At 35.6% G+C, this 17,990-nt stretch overlaps 1 protein-coding gene across 2 annotated transcripts in view; it reads left to right on the top strand.

The window, feature by feature from the left end:
- Positions 1–17,990, top strand: part of LOC133523314 (low-density lipoprotein receptor-related protein 2) — a 506,862-nt gene that overhangs the window by 283,531 nt on the left and 205,341 nt on the right. The gene's annotated exons all lie outside the window — the stretch shown is intronic.

The raw sequence follows: 17,990 nt of genomic DNA, 5'->3' as shown, positions 1-17,990 counted from the left end.
ATACAAATAAATAATAACAAACCAAATTAAGCTCTAATGCAAAAACCCTCTCATCCCTTACCTCAGGATGCAACCCCATCAAAAGTAAAATCACGTATTACTCTATTGTCCAGTAACTTCGAACAACTTGATCCCTGCTCCCATACCTTTACTACGTATGTAGAGCTCAAGTTAAAATGGTCCATCTTATGCAAATCTTGTCGAAGGTTACAATAGGTGTGTTAGGTAGATTGGCTGTGGGTTTGTATAGAATCTTTGGATCTGAGGTTGAAGATGCTGAGATGGAAGAGAAGATGGAATGATTATGGTTATAAAATAGGGTATAGTAAAACGGCAAGTGTGACCTAATAAATACACGCGAATAGCTCTCATGGTAAGTGGATATACCTAGCATGAAATAAAATAAAATAAAAATAAAAAAATATTCAGGAAATATTGTAAATTCTATTTTATTTATTATAACTTTGACATTTTGTTTAACTTCGACCCTCGATTATTATTTTACTTGACATTGTGTAAATTTGATATTTTTAAATTATTTTCTATTTTTATATATATTGCCTGTTTTTAGGGTTTTTAAAATATTTGCACGCTTGCATGCAGACTGAATGCACGGATTTTCTTTTATCTTGTAAGACCTTTATATTACTGTGTTCTATGCAAATAAATTCTTTGAATCTTTGAATCATGAATATTTGCAATGAGGTTGGCAGCAACTGTAGTATGAATATCGCCAGCAAAGGTTTTACCCGCCTCTTGCTTTGTTGTATGAGATTAGAAGGGTAGCGTGTTGGCCATTAACTTCCCAAAAAAAAAAAACAGAACTTGGTACTATCCTCAGATCATAGAAAGTACTAGATGGCTGACGGAGGCGTGGCGCGTGTCGCCGCGACATGGCCACATCGTGGCCATACCGGCCCGCCATAAGACAGTAGCAAATTAGCTGTCATTGAACAATGTGCGCGTCAATTTTATTGAAATGCCGAATTATAGCGTTATTTTGTGTCGAAATAGGAGTGCATCCAAAAACTATAAGTTACATACCACATGTGAGTACATTTTTTTCACGTATTAGTCAATAAAACCACACATTTTAACAAATAAATCCAGTGACATATGATTTTTCTGAGTCAGACCATGTCGTCATACAAACGCGTGGCAATTTGTCTATGCATTCTACATTGACGCTTTGGCATGGAAAACTATTTGTAGTGTCCTAAGCAACGGCGCAATGCATTAAACCGCTAACGATATTCACAGGGGCATTATTGTTTCTTGGTACGACCGCCAACCGCTGCCTTCACTGACGCCGCGAAATAGAGTGGTGCTCGTGCATATAATTGATCTTTGAGCGTTATCGATAAAAATGTTTGGATATAGTGTGTATCAAAGTAATTATTTTTCAAGTAAAATTTTACAATTATTTTATATGCACCTAATGTTTAATTTAATACTTATTAATTTGGATTAAAAATCGAATAGGTACGCCAAAAAATAAACTGATTTAATTAAGTACAATTTATTTATAACATTATAGTTTATACCTATAAGTATATTTTATTTGAAGCGCTGGTGGCCTAGCGATAAGAGCGTGCGACTTGCAATCCAGAGGTCGCGGGTTCAAACCCCGGCTCGTACCAATGAGTTTTTCGGAACTTATGTACGAAATATCATTTGATATTTACCAGTCGCTTTTCGGTGAAGGAAAACATCGTGAGGAAACCGGACGAATCCCCACAAAGCCTAGTTTTACCCTCTGGGTTGGAAGGTCAAATGGCAGTCGCTTTCGTAAAAACTAGTGCCTACGCCAAATCTTGGGATTAGTTGTCAAGCGGACCCTAGGCTCCCATGAGCCGTGGCAATATGCCGGGACAACGTAAGGAAGAAGGAAGTATATTTTATTCAGGTTCTTAGCAACGATTCGAATAACTGCACTAGGTATAATCAAATATGTTCATGATTGCAATTTTTTTCAGTTTCCCGAAAAATCCGAGTATTAAAGAAAAATGGATAAATGCTACATGTAGAGGCCCTAACTGGTTTCCAAGCGAGAAAAGTGTTATTTGTTTGGATAATTTTCATTTATATAACGATAGAATATAAATATGTTTAAAATATACTTAGTCGATCCAAAAGTTCTATCAGAAAGATTTTTACTGATAATTATGATTACTCTTTTCTTATTATTCGTACATATGATTTAAAAGCTTATTTTAATGGTGCATTATACTTACAATATAATTTACTATAACTTGCTTTCGCAGTTCTTCATAACTCTATGTAACATGCTGGAATTGCTTTCAATTGGTGACGAAATATGCTATAATAAACTGAAACTATTTTTTTTTTATGAAACACTGATTTTTACTCCGTTTTGTAAAGTAGAATCCAGACGAGCGCTCGCGTCTAACGACAATCCCAAAGTAAACAATTTAAACAAACATTACATCAAATAATGACTAAAATTTAAACCAATTTGATTAGTTTAGCATAAACAAGTTTTCGCATCATGGTACATGTTTTTTTTTAAAATTAAAAGCTTTGTATTACATTTTATCAGTAAAAACCTTTGTGAGAGAACTTATGGATTAACTAATATACCTTACACGTACCTTAAAATTCTTAGCTCGCAAATAAGGTCAAAAATTTAAAGGAATATCAATTAAATCTATGGCAATTATTACTTAAAACAAAAATTTCAAAACTCTTAAGGTCATGTTCAGAATATGTAAAATATCGATAGTTCTATCGAATTGTCCTCACTCTAGTGCCGCCGCTCTAGGCTCCTACACCGCGCGGTTTGGCCAATCACAGCGCGTGAGTTGGTTGTCTGGCCACGCCTTTAATGATGTAGTGGGGGACAGTTGGAGACAGCGAGACTCGTTGAAATTATGCTTCGTTATAAATCTCCTTACTTCTTATATCTATGGTACTATCCGTAGGATTGAAAGGTGAAACCTATGCTGGTACCTTCTGTAAAATACTACACCGGCCAACCCCATTTTAGTGGTCATTAGGTAGGTTGATAGGAAAGGCCAAGAAATCAGATTCCTGTGCTGTGTACCTTGTCACAGTGAATCGGCTTTCATATTTTATTGTCACCGTGTCATCGAGTTTCTAATAATGAGTTGATTTTTGAAGAATTTTATATGGTTGGCAACCTTAACAGGAACATGTGATGAAGTGTACATTTAAGTACACGGTACAAAATGTCAAGTATGTCAGTCGATTCCCGAGAATCTTCTTATTTCCACCGCTTCCAAGAAACAGACGTAGGGAACCATTAATTAGGAATTCCAGTAAAAACTTGGTTTTAGGTCTTTGTGTACGAAATACTTGTTAAAGAACTTTTCCGAATATAATACGGCGTATACTGTTACATTAAAATTATATATAATATTTATGTAGGCATTTATTAAATAGTTATTGATCATCATCTCCCTCGCGTTGTCAAGGTATTTTGCCACGGCTCATGGGAATATGGCTAATATGGCCCGTTTGGTAATTAAAATCACGAATTGGCGTAGGCACCAGTTTTTACGAAAGCGACTGCCGTCTGACTTTCCAAACCCAGAAGGTGAACTAGGCCTTATTCAGACTAGTCCGGTTTCCTCACGATGTTTCCCCTCACCGAAAAGCGACTGGTAAATATCAAATGATATTTCGTACATAAGTTCCGAAAAACTCATTGGTACAAGTCGAGGTTTGAACCCGCGACCTCCGGATTGGAGGTCACACGCTCTTACCGCTTATTACATTAAATATGTGTACAGTCAGTCACAAAAAGGAATTATTTGCACGAAATATGTTTATAAGGCGTGCTTTATAATGAATGCGTAAATCTTTCTAATGTAGATGTTTTTCATTGTAATATTACTATATTTAAAGATACTTGTTTAAATAAAGCATTTGTTTGTGATAAAAAATTGTTAGGTATTTATTTTATATAATTGAATATAATACCTATATAAAATATATACCTATATAGTGAATGGCACAATAATGTATGGCGTATATAATTGTAGTACTTACCTCTGCAGGTATAAAAGTAAGCTTCGAATTTATTATATTGTTTAATAATAAACTCAGATGTTCTGTAGCAAAAAAAACATAGTCTATAAAATCTAGTACTCTTATATTTAATTAAGGAAACCACAGGTCTAACTTTAAACTGCAATATTTAATTATGCCGCATACTGTAAATAACCGTTTGTTTCTTAATAAAAGAAAAAAAAATAAGTTTCAAGTAGCTTATTCAGGACTTTACTTGGACATTGTGAAACAGCCCGTAAAACTTACATTATGTAAAAACTATTGGGTAAAATAAAATATACCTTAGAAAAGTAGTGTAGACCTCGCGTTAAGCTTAGAAAATCTAAAAGTGAGAAATACTTAATTCGTTGAGTCGTTTTCACAGTGTACTCAAAATGATCTTAAGCGCCTTAGATGCTATTGGCGCTAAAGTCCATTATGCAAAATTCCGCGTTTTTAAAAAAATTCCAAAAACTGGGTCGTCATAAAAATCTACTTAATCATAGAATCTGGTCTGAAAATTTCACGAGAATCGGTTAAGTATTGCGATCTGGAGAACATCCGGACATACGAAAGCAAAATACCGGCGTTGAAAAGCAAACTTTCGCTAACGCTTCGGTCAAAAATGGGGATAAATGTGACTAGGAATATTGCTATGCAGAAGAAACGAGTTTAGGGAGTACATCGCAGTTATATTTAGCAGCCTCTGGGTTAACCATGTATATTAGGGATGAGTCCCTTAATTATACACGTGCTAACAGATCTTAAGCCGCTACGCACGTGTAAGCCGATTGCAATCAATTCGCGTAAACATATAACGGGGAATTTGCTAGATTACCTACAGGTATTACAGACAAGATACAGGTTTTATCTTAGTATTAGATATGAAACTATCCAATTATTAATATAAGTATTAATATTAATATTGTATTTTAGTATTAATATTGTACGCTGCATCGCAGTTGATTGACGATTCTAACCGAACAAAATTTTAAGATCCTCGTTAATGACAATAAATATATATTTCAATTACTACGACTACTTTGTCAGGCGTGAAACGAAAAAATACTAAGTACTAGTAAATTAGAGGTATCAAAAATAAACAAATTAAACAATAATCATCAATTATTAGGTATATAGTTGTTTTTTTATACCTTTAAACGAGCAATTCTTGTATTAATATTTATATATTTTGGGGACCTCGGAAACGGCTCCAACGATTTCGTTTCTGTTTTTCGAGGGCGAACAATCGATCGAGGTAGGTCTTATCTATTTTGATAAACGCGCATTTTTGAGGTTTTATTTGTTTTCCGAGCAAAACTCGGTCTCTCAGATATATAGGGAAAAGTCTTCGCGAGGCTCAAAAGCATTAAAATATTTTTCTTTAATTCTTAATTATGAATTCTTAAGATCAATAATTATTAGAAAAATACTTTTCCTATAAATACAATTTGAAAATAGATATTATACTACCGGGCAAAATGGCGTCCAGGTTGAAAAGTATAAAAGAGATTTCAAAGATTCTCACACAATATCCAGTGTTTATACTCTATCCATTTTAAGCCCGACGCTTAAATGCTTAACCTAGCCATCGCAGGAGTCGGCTTACGCCGGAATCATGGCTATTCATACCGCTATTGTTGGCCACGTTTTTAATATTCGTCTCGGATCATCCTTTAAGCCATGCCTTTAAGGTTTTTGGAACTGTGTGAATCGGTAATGTAAGGTAATTGATACGACCGGCCTGGTCGGTAATTTTGACAACCGGTCTGACCTAGTGGGTGACCCTGCCTATGAAACCGGTGGTCCCAGGTTCAAATACTGATAAGGGCGTTTATTTATGTGATAAAAACAGATTTTCTATGTATTTAAGTATTTATGAATATTTATATATTATATATAACGTTGCTAAGTACTCACAACACAAGCCTAAATGAGCTTACTGTGGAATCAAGGTATGAACCATACTGTTTTACCTTAGGGGTAGCTAGGGGGCGCCGTAAGCCTTCAGTAAGAAATGCATATACTGGAAAATTCGACCTATGACGCCGTGACCCCGGTGGCCGAGTGGCTCAGGCACCTGCCGCGATAGCAGAGGACGCTGATTCTATTCCAGCCTGGGGCACTGGAGGCCTTGGTCACTTCTTCTTGGTATATGACATTTATTTCGGTTTATAATTTATATAGTACTGTTTCTGAAAATAATTTAATTTGTTCTAATACTTGTTACAATAGAGTATAGGTATAATCTGCCTAAGTAATTGACCGAATTCCGGACACGCAAGATGCTGAATCCTTCACAAAATTAAAGGATTCTCCCATAGACGTGTCCCGAAGCCCAATACAACCTGTATGAATATGTATGACCCCTGATTGATTGAATGAGCGACGTGCCAATAAAAATCATGATTAATCGCTTCAATATAAATTTTAATATGTTTTAGGTGTGATATGGTGGGTAATTTGTGTACAAATATTCACGTTCATATTGTTTGTCTAATGATCTCAGAATATAAAACTTAACATTATATAATACCCAATTAAGTACCAATAGTATTTAAGAAGGGGTTCCCGCAAAAATATATTTTTTGTTTTGAACTTTTACACGTTTGAAGAGGAAATGCTGTGAAAATATTTCCAAGGGCATACTCCAAAAAAATCGGTTTCGGGTTCGACGAAAAATCCGGTTTCGGTCGGACACTAAGTAAAACTGAATTTAAAATGTTTCATTTCATTGTTTTGGACTAAACAAACTAAAAATCAGTTCAATTTTAAATCCTTAAAACTTAACGATCTTATAGCGAGTAACAATGTAGGTACAGTTTTACGAAAGCAGTCTAAGAGGGAGTTTCTTAGATTTTATGTGTTACAAAATAAAGTTACTGCCGAAGTTTATATGGACTTTATATTGTTTCTCTGAGCAGAATTAAGATTTATATTGGGCATGAGAAAATTGATAGATGCACTTATATCGCAAATAGCAAATAATTTATTTTCCAAAAATAAATGAATTAGGTACGCAGGCGGATTCTCTTAATCTCCTGCTAAGAGGATCTATTAATGTAAAAAAAACCCAATGTCCTTGAAATTGATGTTACTTAAACAGTTTTTTAAGAAAGACTATTTGTTTTAGTCAAGTAAGAAAAATATATGTTCATATTAATTATATTTTAAAGACCGTGGTTGTACTCGATACATGATTGAACGAAATCGGCTCGATAGAAAATAATTGCAAAGATTGGTCTTAAAATCACAATTAAACGGTTTTATGTCTTTATTGTTTTGACTTATGGGTCTGCAATTAAAATCACAATTTCAAAACATTTATATCTAAACCGCTATTGTGTAAAATATTACACTAATAATCCACTTTTTTTTATTTAAATATTTTTCTTATTATTCCCTTGCCCGGGCCCAGTAACATGCGACAGTGCTATCTCATTTACTCCGATACAAATAGACAGTGTGCGCGCTTTTGGTATTGACAGCCTCTTAAGTAGGAAAGCCGACCCTGGGGCTAGGCCGGGAAAACGCTAGGTTGAAGAAGAAGAGCGAAAGTTGATTAATCAGGCAAAGTCGATGCAGTTACCAGGGAAATCACTTTTTTTTCAACCGTATTATGATCTATAAAAACTGGACGGACTCGCTCACCGAGGGTTCCGTACTTTTTGGTATTTGTTGTTAAAGCGATAAAGCGACAACAGAAATACGAGTACATTATCTGTGAAAATTTCAACTGTCTAGCTATCACGATTCATGAGATACAGTTTAGTGACAGACCGACAGACAGACAGACAGACGGACGGACAGCGGAGTCTTAGTAATAGGGTCCCGTTTTACCCTTTGGGGACGGAACCCTAAAAAGCGCTACATTTTTTTAAATTATGCTGGCAGAACCTTCGCCACCTTAATATTGCACAATTTGCTTTGCTAAATAATATTTTAGTAACAAAATAACCTAATTAAGAAAGCCAATCCATGGCTCAATTGATTCAGGATTATACTAAACCGCTATTAGAGGCTTAGTGCGGACGGGTCAATCAATTGTGGACTTTACGTGGTCGACGTAAAGCTAAATTGGATGAATTAAGCTTGGGTTATTTGCCCTAAATTGTTAATGTTTTAATGTTGTAGCTATAGACGGTTTTTTTTTTTTCAATGTAAATTTAAGAACTAAAATAACACGAATTCTGCTTAAATCAGTACCCCTAGTGTAAATAAATTCGATTTCGAAACGTGACGTACGCGTTTGCGTTTAGTCTCATTTTGTATGTGATTTAGAAAGAGCGCGCCAAGCGGGACGTTTTGGAAACTCAAAATCCTATACAAAATGACACTTAACGCAAACGCGTTCGTCACGTTATGATGTCGATAAAACTTACACTAGGGGTACTGTTGTATTTTTCTTCTTAGACGTTATGGCGGTTTACTGCAATGACGAAATTTCTAATATATACCTACTTGCAGATAGTCAGCTATCTTCAAGACAACAATCTCTAAAACCTGTCGTGGAGACATCGCTTTTTAGCAATAAGACCGCTTATTGTTTACTATATTTTATCTTTGTTTTTTTTTTAGTAACCATATACATATTATTTTATCCATACTATTCAACCCCAAGTTTTTGCGCTGAAAATACAAATATTATACCTAGGATACGCGAAGATTTTTTTCAATTTCATCGCAAACATTAATATTGAAACGTTAATAATTTGTACGTGACTTTGTATGACATAATTCAACCAAAATGTTATTTACCCTAAGATTTCATTTTATTTGATCGCCGACATTCTCCTATTGGTTTTTACCTCCACGTATATTCTTAAAGAAAATTTGTTTCCGAATTAATACCGCATTCCAAAGAGATCTTTCGCAAGCAATACAGTAAGCAACCATACTTCACACTGATCTTTATCGTACTAGGAATACGGTCGACTTTGCTTGTGGTGCACTCTACAGTACAAGTTTTGTGGAATATTTTTTCATCATAAATAAGGATTGGGAAACGAGCCTCTTGAGTCAACCCTTAAAATTTTACGATTCATCGAGGTTACTGTTGGATAAAGTTCGTTGGCGTAAAAAAGTTTACACATGCGTTCGGAAAACTTATTAAACGGGTAACTGAAATAGGTACCTACGAAAATCGTTTTACCTAACATATACCTTCTATAGGTTTTTTTTTAAAGTTGTCTCAATGATTCTATGTGGTTCTGCAGCGCGTCTTCCATGTTTGCGGAGGCGCGCACAGACGGCTTCGATGCCGTCTGCCGCAAAAAAACTGTCTTGCTTCTTGACAGGGTGACATTTTAAGCATGATAGCCAATTGGGACCGTGCGAAGTGCATCGTGGGGGTAAGTAAAGCGATCCCAGCGCATAAGGTGGTAAAAATTTGAACTAACTGCGGATAGCGTCTTTAACATTTCGTACAATTATATGGCTCGAAATGAAACTTTGATTTACGATTACTCCTGAAATATTCATTTAAATTGTATGGTGTAAGGGACCATTGTAAGCTGTATGAAATGCTTAATATAACTAACGTATTTATTTTGATAATTGTTAATAATGTATCCATGTAAATAGCTTTGCAAATGCCACATATTACGTGATCTTTTTCTAGAAGTTACGAATATGTATAGTAAGTTATCCTTAAAAGATAGACATTTAACATCGCGAACTCTTTTTTGTAGACTTATGAATGAGAAACAACCCCACCATACATTGTGTTGTTATAGCTCAAACGGATTAGGCAGCGTTTTCGATTAAAGCGTCTAGCCAGCGTGATTTTTTCCGACAACATCGTTATATTTCAAAGAATTTACACAAAACCTTAACAAGTTATATACTTAAGCCTTCCTCAAGAATCACTCTATTGATAGATGAAAGTCGTATGAAAATTCGTTCAGTAGTTTTTAGTGTTGGAGTAGTTTTATAAGATGTAGTGAATTGACGTTTTCCCCTAGATTTGCGGACACTAGGTTGCCTGACAGTCATGCACGCTCCCAATAAGTTTGATGTTCCCCTACGTGCAAAATGAGCTAGAGGACCAAATCACTTTTATTCATTTATTATTTAACAAATTGTGGACCATTATTTTGTCTGTAATAAATAAGTTGATTGATTGAATGTGTGAAGCGGACAATTTTTTCGTGATTTCGGGGTTGGTCCCATAGTAAAAGTTGCTCAGTATGACCTATAAAACATCGCAAAATATTGCCGGTACTTAAAAAACGCAAGAGTGGATTTAGAAGTAGAGTAGTACTATGAATCACTCTATGGTAAGCACTTACCGACGTCCATGAACACCTGCAACACCAGATGGGTTGCAAGTGCGTTGCCGGCCTTAAGATGGGAGGACGCTCTTTTCTTGAAGGTTTGAAGGTCGCACTAATGGACCTGTGCCTACATTTATTAGCAACATTAGCTGAATCATACTTGCGCTTTTATTCTTCCGACAAAGTTATGTGTAGCACATTCTGAATACCTTGCCCACTTGACTACTTTTGCTGCCTTCATAGCCAATGCAATACAAATTCAATTTCAGCGCTGCGAGGAAGCCTAGAGTTAAACAACAAAAACTGTACAGTTCTTTCCCATTCAGCTTTTCTGAACGTGAATATTGAAGCTGGTTCTGTTTGTGAGAATAGAAAAAGAAAGAAAGAAAATACATTTTATTTAACGCCACAACATAGCAAGTACAAAGACATTTATTCGTGTCGGTCTACAAACATGTACGAACATGAACAGGCAACAAAAACAGAAGAACAGAACATTTAGTGCGCGTCACGAAATAAACCCAACTTGGCAAACATACAGCATATAATAAGACAAATTATAAAACGTATCAGTATTGCGATACAACGAGGAAATGCCGCCAGCATCCTTGGTACAATGCCTCAAGGGCCTATTTTAGATATAAGCTAGTTATAGTAATCATCTGTATATATCCATTATGTATATTGTTATTGTCAATAAAACAAAATGGTAAAAACTAATCTAAATTAAAATATATCTAAATAAGGCTGGCAGCATTCCCTCGCTGAATGGCAATACTTATGCGCTGCGAGAGAAAGCTGCCAGCTCTCTGGTCACCGGTAGAGTCTACTTGGCATAAGTTTTAACAATTTGATATAGATTTCATCTCATTTTAATACATACGACCTTGAACCGTGCTATAATATGAGATATATCTCATGCTCATCAATAAGTGTGAGCGAAATGTCTTATTAAAGCCGTCCTCTATCTGAATGACTTCGCGCGTTCCAACTCCCTCGACTCTTCCTCGTCCTTCATCTTGAATTTGCACTAGCAAATAAAGTATTGCGTCCGTTCGCTCAGTTAAAACTCACTTACGCAGTGTCTTACGTGAGCGAATAACTCGCGATGCGGCGCGACGCAACGCCACAACGAGATCGCCCACGTAGGACACTTACATAGGTATCAAAGGACTGAATTCACCCGCGCCGCGTCCCGCCGCTTCGCGTTCGCGAGTTATTCGCTCACGTAAGCCGACACCTTACTCACTTTCAACTTAAATAAACAGTGTCCTATCACTCAAAATGACTTCTGACTGCATTTCGTTAACAGCAATCAGCGCACGCATCAACTAACGCTGATCATGGCAAGATCACATAAAATAGAAACATCATATTCTTATAACAGAATAGGCTCCCCGGAACACTAAAAGAATTTCGACAAAATCGAACGGCAGCCTGACAACCGCTTTTACCTGAAAGCACGAACAAAGCGCAAAAACACTTCCAAAGCATTGTTGGATTTTCCCCAGTTTTAGGATTCCGTACTCAATTGCAAAATCTCATGAAGGCACACACTGATAAGAGGCAAAAACGACTTACATGGGCGCTGGCAGCGGGATGCAAGGGGGTGCCCTTGCACCCCCCTGGCAGGAAAGAAAATACATATAAAATACATGTTTTTTACGCGTCTGCCCCAGTATTATTGTTTGGATAAAACCTTAAGGTTTCTGTCCAAATAAATTCAGCATCACTAGACTTAAATCGACCGGGATAGGAAACTCAAATTGTTTTTGAGCTCCCGATATTTCGACGCAGTTAGAGATTCACACCTCAAACTCATTATAATAATAAAGGCATGCAGGACAAGCATGAGTTAGGCTTAACGAATTAACTATTAAATTAAAAAAAAACCCTACGCTAATCATAAGATTTTAAACCAAGGCAAACTGATGTAAGATCGGTTCGGAAAAGAGCTGATACTCTTCAATCTGCTGGATCAATTTTTAGCAAACATAGCTAAGAATTACCTCAAGTAAACTAGTTTTCACGTAAACAAAATCACATCGAAATCGGTCCACCCATTTGAGTTACAATGCCACAGACAGACACACCCCCATTTTTGCGTCGGGGGTTAAAAATAAAACATTGCAAAAAAATGGTTGATAGTACGGAACCCTCGAGGCGTGAATCAGACTCGCACTTACAAGTTAAGTTACCTTTAATTAAAGCAAGATCAAAGTGCATTTGATGTTTAAATTAAAATAACGTTGCTTATATATTATTGGTTAATTAATTGGTCGGTGATCCTGCCATATAAATGTAAATTATTTAATTAGGCGGCGCTGGATTAAAGACTTTGTGGAAATGTGGATTTTTAAAAGCCTTTGTGTTCTTTGTCTTTCATTAACTTTGTGTGATCACCGGGTATTATCGGTTTATGTAAATGGAAGCATTTTAATTTTTAACTACAGGATATATAATTTTACATCACACTAACTGGTAAAGGTCCTCTTGATTGTTCAAAAACTAATGAGAAAATTGCATTTTATCCACATGTGGGGCAAAGTAATCAGAATTTTGACTGGTTTCCTTATGTTAGCTGGTAGAATTGACTTTTAAATGATGATTTTGACTAATACATTTTTTATTACGTTTATTTGGATTTGATTTGATTTGTTTGATACTTCATAATTAGTATTTTCCTCGCGTTGGTGTGGTGAAAAGTTTTGTGTTTCACTTGGAGGCAAAGTTTTTTAACCCTCGTCGCCAGATTCCACTTCTCGAACAACTCGCTACAATCAATCAATCAATTTTGGAATATTTCGCTTGCTCGGGTATCAATATAAGCACGAGCAGTAAAACAACTACTTTGCCCTCTTGTAAAATAAATAACTATTAACAACGCATTGTATTTTTCATTAAAACTAAAATCATTAAAAAAAAATTCTACGGGGCCGGTCGTCTAGCTCGGCCAATATAATGTTTCGCCCAAAAAAAAATTTTTCATCTTCTTTTTCCTAATCAGGACACGATACCGAATATATGAGGAAAGAATAGCTTTTCAAATCTAAAGAAATAACGGTAATTTTTCTATGAAATTCCATTTCGGGGGAAAAGATTTTCCACTAACTAAATCTTAACAATTCACTTTGATTTTGATGTCGATCGCTTCAGCATAATATATTCTAGGTTTATAGGTTTTGCTTTAAAAAAAATTGTTGTTTTACAAAGGAAAATCTATAAACCTAGTTTAACATACTTAATAAAAATCATGGAGAATGGAAAATATTTTGAGGTGGAAAAACGTTTTCTCTTTTTGTATGGACGGTCTCGTGCTATACTTCCCTCTTAAACGGATCTCCATTATTTTTGTTACATGCTTAAACGGATCTCCATTATTTTTGTTACATGCTTAAACGGATCTCCACTATTTTTGTTACATGCTTAAACGGATCTCCACTGTTTTTGTTACATGCTTAAACGGATCTCCACTATTTTTGTTACATGCTGTAATTGCTATGTGTGTAAAACCTAAATTTGAGTATGATTTTTGCTGTAGCATTTTTTTTCTTCTAGTTTAAAAAGTAAATGTTATTGATTTGGATAATATTGAAATACGTATAAAAGTCGGATTTTTAAACAGAACTCCTTAACATTATCTGATATGACTTTTCATAAACGATTTCAATAATATTTAAAAGGGTGGACAACAATAGCTTTCATTTGAATATTTTAAACCAATTCTTCAAATTCATCCCTGTTCTCTCCAAAAATCAGGTCATGCTTTCTTGAGTATTTTTTGAGATTATTTACATAGATACAATCAGCTTCAATAAAAATGAATTAAACTACGAGTAAAAAGTATTTAATATTCTCTGATCCTTATCCCTACTTATATACTTAATAAATGCGAAACTCTTTCTGTCTGTTTGTCTGTCTCTCTCTCTCTCTCTCTCTCTCTCTCTCTCTCTCTCTCTCTCTCTCGCTCTCTCTCTCTCTGTCTGTCTGTCTGTCTGTGTGTCTGTCTGCTGTATGTCTGTCTGTCTGTTACCTACTTGCGCTTAAACTGTTGAACCAGTATAGACTAGTGGCTCTGTGAGAGGCAGACCTCTCGTTGAGATTCATAAACCTTGAAAAATGTAAAAACAAACAAAACAAATAATCACTTATTTGAGCCATTATTACAGCGTACTCGCAATGACCTTAAGTGCCAAAGACGCTAATGGCACTTAAGTCCTTTATGTCAATTTCCACCATTTTGAACATTTCAAAATAGTTATTTGAACAACAAGAGAGCAAAGTTTGATATTTCTTCGAGTGCTTGATTTGAGTCCCGTGCAAGCGAAAGATTCTATAATAGATTCACGAGCGTAGCGAGTCGACTCTCAAGGTAGTCCGTTTAAAACGAATCCTCAGCCAGCAAGTAGTTACTTCCGAGCTTCGACAATAATGTACTGATGCGTTATTTTATCTGCTACCATTGATACCGACTGTACATTTGCACATCCGATTCCCAGATCCCTTACAAGCCGTTTTCAAGTGCTCTTCAGCCAAATATTATAATTTGATGGATTATTCCGATTTATACAGCCTTGGAATTTCTGAATTTTCGGTCAGATTTCGGGGTTTCAAGTATCGCTATGAATCTCTTTGATTTTGGTCGTTTAGACGACTGTGTAAAGTTTATTTTTGCATGGACTGTAGAGGTTAAGTATGACTTTGCCAAAGTTATTCCTTCATCTGTATTAGGAGAGGAAAACATGATATTTGAATACTAGGATCATCGTAGCGTTTATCATAATAAAGCCAAGGGTTACGTCTATTCATACAAACAGAACAACTGATGTTTAATATTTTGTGTTATAGAATTTATTGATTTGTAGATCGTGTCATTCACGACGACGCTTGCCTTGACGCATATGGTCATGTTTTTAAAGGTTAGATTTAACAGATCTGCGCGCCATCGTGGATGACACGAACTATAAAGTTTTCTCTTCTCCCTCCTCATTCTCCCTTGTCATTAATATTGAAAATGAAAAAGCACTTCTCAATTTACTTCGCATAATTCTGGAGGCAACTTTAATCTGAAAGGGAACTTCCTAAATATTTCCAGAAATTTTCGGCAGTTGCACATTGCTAATATTTTACCAAACATCTATAATCTCTAAAAACATTACCTCCTCAGGTTAATGTTCCAACTATTTCGCGAAGCAGTTATACCCAGTTAAGATGTTTCTACAGAACGTGATATTGTGCGCGCGGGGAAGATTTGCAACAATAGCGGAATTGTTTACTTAGTGCTCGGCCTTTGCTTTACCGGCTGGGCAATATTCTAGGACTCTAGGTAGTTAACTACATTTTACAAATACAAATACAAAATAGTTTATTTGGCTTAACTTATAATACACATAACATAAAGGGCTGGAATCTCCCATTAAGTATAACAATACTTGTGTCGGGAGACCCCGCTCTTCCATTAGGAAATAGGGTAAAAACAACAAACTGTACTTAACTTAATTAATATACAATTTACAAATCTGATTATTATTTACTATTACAATTTACAATAAGTATACAATTTCAGACCCGATTCAATTGTGTTATTACAATTAAGGATCTATAATATTTTATAACAATAGGTAACACTATTAAATTAGATTTTAAGAGTAAGTGTCTGTGTCTGTGTCTGTGTCTGTGTCTGTGTCTGTGTCTGTCTGTGTGTGTGTGTGTGTGTGTGTGTGTGTGTGTGTGTGCGTGCGTGCGTGCGTGCGTGCGTGCGTGCGTGCGTGCGTGCGTGCGTGCGTGCGTGCGTGCGTGCGTGCGTGCGTGTGTGTGTGTGTGTGTGTGTGTGTGAATGTGTGAATGTGTATGCGAGTGGGATTCATAATAACAGTGCCTCCGTTTCTTCATAACTTTCATTTTGTGGTGAATTTTTAAATTACCTAATACGTCTGTAAAAAAATTGTGAAAATCGGCTTCTTTTTGTGGACATCACAAAAGTTCCCAAGACATTCATCATACAATTTGTAAAAAGTAGGTTTTAACATTCCTAAAAAGTTTTAACATTTCATCCCCAATCTCCGGGGATCCATTAGGATCAAAAGTCTTCTATCTACTTCCATCTTCTGGCTCTATCATCAGATTAGTTTGATGATATCAAATTATTGTATTGTCATCTTAGTTAAGTTATTGTAAGTAAAATGCGATATTTCCGGTCCGATACGACCTCAAACCTTCAAGAAAAGAGCATACTCCCATCTTAAATACCCGCAACGCATTTACAACCCCTCTGTTGTTGTCCAGGGGCGACGGTAATAATGGCTTACTATCAGACGATTCGTTTGCCTCATATATCATAAAATGAATAAATACCTATGTTTGAATTGACTTGCAAAGATTTAATTGCATTGAAAGTTAGTTACGAGTAAAACGTAATCGTCTTTTTTAACCAATAAGTTATGACGTAAAAATTATTAAGTATTTGAATCTTATTTACTGATTTGCTTTTTTTCTTTTTCAGGTACTTTTCATAACATGAAAGAGATATCTGATCACGACTACTCGACCAGACGAAGATTAACTCCACTTGGTTTGATATCAAAACTGTTTCAATTTTTACCCTTAATACTATGTGAATATGAAAATGTATTATTCAATAAATAAATAAATATTATAGGACATTCTTACACAGATTGTCTAAATCCTACAGTAAGCTCAAGAAGGCTTGTGTTGTGGGCACTCAAATAACGATATATATAATATATAATTTACAAATACATATACATAGAAAACACCCATAACTCAGGAACAAGTATATGTGCTCAACTGCTCATCACACAAACCAATGCCCTCATACGTACAGGCCTTACTAGTCAGATACCAAGAAGTGGTATTTATTTAAGTTATTTAAGTAGTACATTTGATACACATATAGTACTTTTGTTCAGTTTTTTTAAATAAAAGGCTTCTGTCCAGACAATTTAGCCAGTATCAAGGTAGGGATAAATAAAATGACTATTATAATAATCAGTGTTGGCCGAACGTGAGTAAGAATTGAAAATATTGAAAAATAACCATTACAAATTGAACTGTAAACTGTAACCGTCCGTTAAAGCCATGGCTGGACTTTATAAGGAGCGACGTGGGTAGCTTGGGGTTGGGGGGGGGGGCAAAATGGTGGTTAAACACGTATCAAAATAGGGAGTATTACTGCAACGTTCTGCCGTCAGAGTGCAGCACTAGCACTTTTCGCAAACGATAGAGTAGCTTATAAATACTTTGCCTCCAACTGCTTTTTGACAAGTTTTCAAAGATAAAATATGACATTGATGCATCAAGGCGGTTTGTTGACAAAGGGCCTACCGGGAAACGCGAAAATCAATATTTAGTTATCGACCTCTTTATATTATAACGAAATTTCAATTTTCTTGTTTCGCGATGGACCCTCGGATTGTGATGGATTGTCGTAGTGGCGCCCCCTAAGCAGAATTTCGCGTAATAATCCCTATTAATTCTTCATTATTCGCACATTTCCACAATAGTTTACTGCTTTACTACATAATAAGCAACCAGTATTACACTAAAAACAAAATTAATGCGCAAAAATATAGAAATTAAATTACACTTTAATCAACATTGATGAGAAAAAACATAGAAATTAATCACAAGACGATGTCACCAAGATGGCGGTCGACAGGAAGC

The sequence above is a fragment of the Cydia pomonella genome, chromosome 12 (genome assembly GCF_033807575.1).
Source record: "Cydia pomonella isolate Wapato2018A chromosome 12, ilCydPomo1, whole genome shotgun sequence".
Taxonomy (NCBI): Eukaryota; Metazoa; Arthropoda; class Insecta; order Lepidoptera; family Tortricidae; genus Cydia; species Cydia pomonella.
The sequence above is the reverse complement of the archived record's forward strand: the minus strand, read 5'-3'. Positions and strand labels throughout refer to the sequence as shown.